Here is a 6,764-nt window from a genome sequence, read left to right as displayed (position 1 = left end):
GGAGGGGGAGGGGAGAGGAGGGAGGGGGTTGGGGGAGGGGTAGGGGGAGTGGGGGGAGGGGGTGGGGTAGGGAGAGTGGGGGGAGGGGGTGGGGGTAGGGGGAGTGGGAGGAGAGGGGGGAGGGGGGAGTGGGAGGGGAGGAGAGGGGGGGAAGGGGGGAGTGGGGGGGAGGGGGAGGGGAAGGGGGGGAGTGGGAGGGGGGAGGGGGAAAGGGGGGGAGAAGGGGAGGGGGTAGGGTGGAGGGGGGAGGGGGAAAAGGGGGGAGAAGGGAAGGGGGTAGAAGGGAGGGGGAGGGGAGGACGGAGGGGGAAGGGGGAGGGAAGGGGAGGGCCAGTCAACAATGACGTTGCAGTTCTCATGGTCAGAGAGCAGCACAACAATCGCGACATCGTCCTGCATCTTCGCAACAGCACGAAGCGGATTTTGGAGACTCACCGATCCTGTGACGCCCTCCAGTACCGGCGTTGCCAGGCGGGGGAAGGGAGACCCGTACATTCCCAACCCGTACATTCGCCGTCTCAACTCGAGCTCACTCGGACAAAAGCCTCGCACAAATTACACCGTGAAGGCCCAATGGCCATGTCTATGCCACAAATGAAGTACGTGAGCGAGTCGGGCGCACTGAATTGAAAATATATAGAACGCTCATACTCCGTGAAAAGTGAAGCCGCCGTGTCGCCATCTTGGTTAGCACGACTCGACCAACTCGCTTCGCGGATCTCGTTTGTTTTGAACGTGTGAATTACGTGCAAACGCGTAACTGTGAGTTTATGGCGGCAAGGAACATCACGTGATCGCTCTGAGCGAATCAGTGCGCTGCTCTGCCACCGCCTCAGATTCCATGCATAATATTCCTCGCTGAAATGCGCTGAGGTAAAAATATGGTAAAAAAATATTATGAAATATTTTTTTTTAGGTCGGCCATGTTCTTCCCAGGCTCAATGGCCATGTCTATGCCAAATATCAAGCACGTGAGCCTCTCCGTTTAGGAGTCTATCGGTAACATTACACACACACACACACAAACTGTGTTTTATATATATATAGATGGTCTGGCGGCGGGCATGGAACATCACGTGATCGCTCTGAGCGAATCAGCGCGCTGCTCTGCCACCGCCTCAGATTCCGTGTATAATATTCCTCGCTGAAAAACAATCTATGTGAAACATGCTACTATCTATGCTAAATCATGCTAAATGCTAATCATGCTAAAATCTATGCTACTTGCTGTGAGTTTATGGTGGCAAGGAACATCACATGATCGCTCTGAGCGAATCAGCGCGCTGCTCTGCCACCGCCTCAGATTCCGTGCATAATATGCCTCGCTGAAATGCGCTGAGGTAAAAATATGGTAAAAAAATATTATGAAATAATTTTTTTTAGGTCGGCCATGTTCTTCCCAGGCTCAATGGCCATGTCTATGCCAAATATCAAGCACGTGAGCCACTCCGTTTAGGAGTCTATCGGTAACATTACACACACACACACACACACACACACACACACACACACACACACACTGTGTTTTATATATATATAGATTAATTATCATGTGCCAGTAATATCCACTTACCACACAAAGCAGGAAAGAGTTTGTCGGTTTTTGTACAGTAAATAATAATAAATTCTAAAAGTAATCGACATCAGGTACATTGATGTGAATTACAAGAAACCACAATAAAAGTTGCAAATTAGTGAATATGTGAAATTACTTTTCATCAAGTTGTTCCCTTGCTTGATCACCTGAGTTGGTTCAAAATGGCACCAAGGAAGCGACTTTCAACAGAATAGTGTGTGAAGATCCAAATTCTGTGAGAAGAAGGGCACATTATTAAGAAAATAACAGAAAAGTTGAAGATCTACATTGGTGTGAGGCACACTGCAATGCCTGAAATGGAGTCAGACCCAGAGTCTCAGAAGTCTTTAACTGAAGTGGCATCACTGGTGAGAAAGGTACCAACACCCAGCTAATTTGCATGGCGACAATTGAATTCGCCGCATATGAGGAAGAGAGAGTTGGAATGAGTGGTTAAAAGTTGGTCCATGTTGTCTAAGACAGATGCAGATGGAGCCATCACCTGAGGAGAAAATAGCAAGGTAGACACACCAAGGAGTTTGGGATGTCCTGTAGGAGAAGGATTCTGTTCAACAGATTCTGTCCGGTTTATCAGTAGTGGCCTGGATTGAGTTGTCAAGTTTTTTGTTTTTTGTTTTTTTGATACAGAATCGAGGCTCGTGAAAGAGCTAAGATTTATCACACAAACAAATCAAACAGACACACAAAGTATATAATAAGGGGAGCGGTAGACAAGATGGGGAGAGAAGGGGAAGCACACAAACACAACATTTGAGAGCAGGGACATCGGGAGATCTGTGGGAGGGAGAGGGCTTGGGGGGAGGAGGCGTGGGAAGGGGGGGGGGGGGGAGATAAGAGATGGTGGTGAACAGCTGTTTTAAAGACCTGGAGGGAGGAGTGGGATTGAGGGGGTTGTCACCGTTAAAGGACGTAAAGAGGAATTGGTTGTCACGACCAGACAACCTCTGCAACTTGGACTTCTCAAGATTCCTATTCTGGATATAATATGGAGACAAAGATCATGGTATGTGTGGAAATAATTAGTATTGAAGGCACTGAGGAAAGTCATGCTGTAGGTACGGGAGGGTTGATGGACCAACCCTCTAGGTGAGAGACAGTTTTGGAAAATTATATTTGTGATGAAGAAGAACATGTGGGGTGGTCCTCAAGGAGAAATAAGGAAGGTGAAGCATTTTGAAATGTATTTAATTGCTTTTGAAGGTAGTGTTACATATTTATGTGAATGTATGTGAATTACCATTCAGGTCTTTGCTTATCCATGTTTAGTAGATTAAGGGTTGTTGTGGTTGGAGGGTCAGGAGCCCTTCTGAAAAGTGTCCGGAAACGGAGGTGACCGGAAACGGAAGAAAAAAAAGACACGAGGAAGAAAAACGACGAGTATTCTTCTTCCTCGCCCCGCTCCGACGAGAGGTGGGATCGACCTTGCGCTGCGTGGAAAAGCGGCGTTCCGAAGCCCGTCTGGCGAGAGGAGTTACCGGGACGTGTACCTACCCGGTGGAGACGTCAAGTTGACGTGGGGCCGTGCATCGACCCCGCGTCTGGCACCGTTCGCGGCACCGTCTAAACAGACGCGTACGGGTCGCCCGTTGGGGCCTAACACGCCTTGCAAGCGGCGTGGGGCTTTTGGCTTGATTTACCGTACCCGCTTCGCGTGGCCACGAGGGGCTGCAGCCGCGGTGCCTGGTACGATACCTGCCCGGTGGAAACACGTCCACCCGGGGTTCGTTCAACCGCCCGAGAGCGGCGACGCCGACCAGCATCTCGGTCAGGAGGGGCCCAGAGACATTGTGAGGGGCAGAGACCAAAAGGGGGTCGTGAGTACAGAAGTGGACACACCTATATAAGATGGCCATCTTAAGCATATAGGGAATTGATTGTGGATTGGGGAATTGTTGATGGTTGTTTGTTGTTGATTGCGGGGAATATCCGTGATTGTATCATTGAAATCGTATGCTATCCTTACCCTGTAAATATATCATTGCACATCAGTTTCTCTTGGGTGGAATTCATAGGGATTGCGTTGCGAAAGCGCATATATATACTATTACTTGCTGGCGAAGGTCTTCTCACGGTCCGGGGGTCACCGAGACCAGGTAGTCACCGAGGGGACCACGTAACAGAATTGGGGGCTCATCCAAATTACGATTACGCAATTGGGTCTACGTCCGGGATCTAAAAGTGTATTTGTATAAAATAATAAAATAATATTTTTATTAATTAAAATTTATTAATTAAGTATTAATTGGAAAATTTTTGGGGAAATTGGGGTAAAGTCTTGGGTGAAGGTTAACAGGTGTTAACGATAGTCACCATGGCGTTTGTGGCACATAACTTTGCGGTAACACCGAGTGAGGCACAGTTCCGAGCGTTACTAAAGTCGGACCTCTTGAAATTGGCCAAACATTTTAACTTGGAGGTCCGAACTAATTTGAGGAAGGCAGAGTTGCAGGCCACGGTGATACAATCTATGGTGGGATTAGGAACATGGGACGAGTTAGCCTGGGAGTGGCTACCCGAAGAACCAGAAGACGTTGAGCTCCGGAAACTGGAGTTGCAGTTACGGAGCCAGGAACGGATTAAAGAAGAAGAAAGGAAAGCAGAAGAGAGGAGAGAAGAGAAACAAGCAGAGGAAAGGAGAGTGGAACGAGAACTCCAGGAAAGGTTAGCAGAAGAAGAAAGGAAAGCAGAAAAGGAAAGAGCAGAAGAAGAAAGGAAAGCAGAAGAGAGGAGAGAAGAGAAACAAGCAGAGGAAAGGAGAGTGGAAAGAGAACTCCAGGAAAGGTTAGAAGGGAGAAAAGCAGAGGAGAGGAGAGCTGCAAGGGACCTCGAAGCAGAGGAGAGAAAAGCGGAAAGGGAATTAAAGGAACGTGACATGGAGCTTCAGCAAGAAATCAAATTCAAGGAGCTGGAGTTAATGAGAGAACAGGGAGAGGCACCACCCTTGCTGACGGGGTCGACACCTAACCAGAAAACCTGGGATGTGGGCAGACATGTGAGGCTGGTTCCACCGTTCAGTGAAAAGGAAGTCGCGAAATTTTTTCCACACTTTGAGAAAGTGGCTCGACAATTAAACTGGCCGGAGGAGGCCTGGACCATACTCGTGCAAAGTGTGCTGGTGGGGAAAGCTCAGGAAATTTATTCGGCGCTACCAATGGACCAATGTGCAGATTATGAGGTACTGAAGAAGCACATCCTCAAAGCCTATGAGTTGGTTCCGGAAGCCTACAGGCAAAAATTCAGGAATGCCAGGAAGAGGGAGAGTGAGACCCATGTGGAGTTTGCCAGAGTGAAAGAAAACATGTTTGATCGGTGGTGTGAGTCAAAAGGAGTCGGGAAAGACTTCGAAACATTGCGGGACTTGATCCTGGTGGAGGAATTCCAGCAGTGTGTCCACGAGGACATCAAAGTGTACCTGCAGGAAAAGAAAGTACCAAAGTTGTGGGACGCAGCCACCATGGCAGATGATTATGCCTTAACCCACCGAATAGGGGTCCACGAACCTAACTCCTCGCCTAGATCTCCGCAGGGGAGGTGGGGAACAGCAGGTGCGGAGAACGACCATACATGGCGGCGGCCTCGAGATGATTATGGGGACAACTATGATACCCCACCTGTTCGAAATCAGAGGGATGCGGGCCCAAGACAAACTTATAGTTCGGGGGGCCCGAGGCAGACCACGAGTTTTTCCTCCGGGCCTACTTGCGCTTTTTGCAAGAAACCTGGACACTTGATGTCCAGTTGTTACCGCATGAAAAGCGAAGACCCAGAGCGGAGTCCGACTACTACGACTCCAAACGCAATGGCCATTGTGAGAAATCGCCATCAAAAGGGTTACCAACCATTTATTTCAGAGGGGTTTGTGTCACGGGATGGAGCCTCGACTAACCGGAAACCGGTTAGGATATTGAGGGACACAGGGGCACATCAATCTTTAATGCTTGAAGGCATTTTGCCATGGTCCGAGGAGACGGCAACGGGGGATAGTGTTCGTTTACAGGGGATCGGGGGCGGTGTTAGTGCTCCCCTTCATGTCATCCATTTGGAGTCCGATTTGGTGTCAGGACCGGTCACCGTCGGTTTACAAGCCACGCTTCCTGTAGAGGGTGTATCTGTGGTTATCGGGAATGATTTGGCCGGGAGTCAAGTTTATGGTAACCTGAGGGTTGGTAAAGAGCCCAGCAGGGAAAATAACGCCACACCAGCTCGGGATGGCGACAAAAGTGCCAAGTTATTTGTAGGGGGACTGAACTTCAAAACAGAGGAAGAAGTTCTGACCTCTGTCTTCAACAGATATGGGCCGCTGGTGGAAGTGCGGTTGGTAAGAGACTGGGAAACGCAACAGTCAAGAGGGTTCGGCTTTGTCACGTTTGCCAGCACAAAAGACGCCAGAGCGGCAGAGAAGAATTGGAATGGCAAGGATTTGGAGGGTCGGACCATAACAGTAGGGAAGGCATTTCGTAGGCGTTGAGAGGTCTACAGGAGAGGACAACTGGGCGGTAGTTTTGGTGGTGGCCGCAATCAATATTATTATGGAGGCTCCCTGAGTTACGGCCGCTCCCGAAGGAAGGATTGGCAAAGTAGTGGCCGAGAAGGAGACCGCTATTCATGGGACTACAGGGACAAGTGGTCCCACCCTAAGTATTAGGGAAGTTCTGAGAAGCTGAAGCACTGAATGCGGCGGAGCCGCCGAGCCAAGATTCCTACACGGATTAACCGTGAACGCCGTTCCTAAAGGCGTCCATGTAGTGAACTTTCATGCACGGACTAACCGTGAACTCCACGTTCCTCAAGGCGCCCATGTAGAGAACTTTCCTGCACGGACTAACCGTGAACTCCACGTTCCTAAAGGCATCCATGTAGTGAATACTCGGCTTGGCCTCCCGGAAAAAGTGCTATAGAGTGGCTTAACTTTGGATCTTTGATCAACCCCTTAACCTTCATTCACAAGAAACTGACGGTCAAAGTCAGAGGGTCATGAGATGGAGTTTGATTTGGCAGGGACAATGTCGTTGCTGGTGCTTAGTCCAGAGTGAGTAATCTGGAGGGGTTGTGGTGAAATTTTGGTTGCTTTATTTTTAAGTGATAACTGTGCCCGGGGGGAACTGATAATGTGGGGGGGTTGAGTTATCTGGTTTGTTTCTCCAAATTGGCCGGCAAAGAAAGTTTT

This window comes from Myxine glutinosa, chromosome 4 (genome assembly GCF_964187855.1).
Source record: "Myxine glutinosa chromosome 4, kmMyxGlut1.1, whole genome shotgun sequence".
In the NCBI taxonomy this organism is placed as follows: domain Eukaryota; kingdom Metazoa; phylum Chordata; class Myxini; order Myxiniformes; family Myxinidae; genus Myxine; species Myxine glutinosa.
This window is presented reverse-complemented; position numbering follows the sequence as displayed.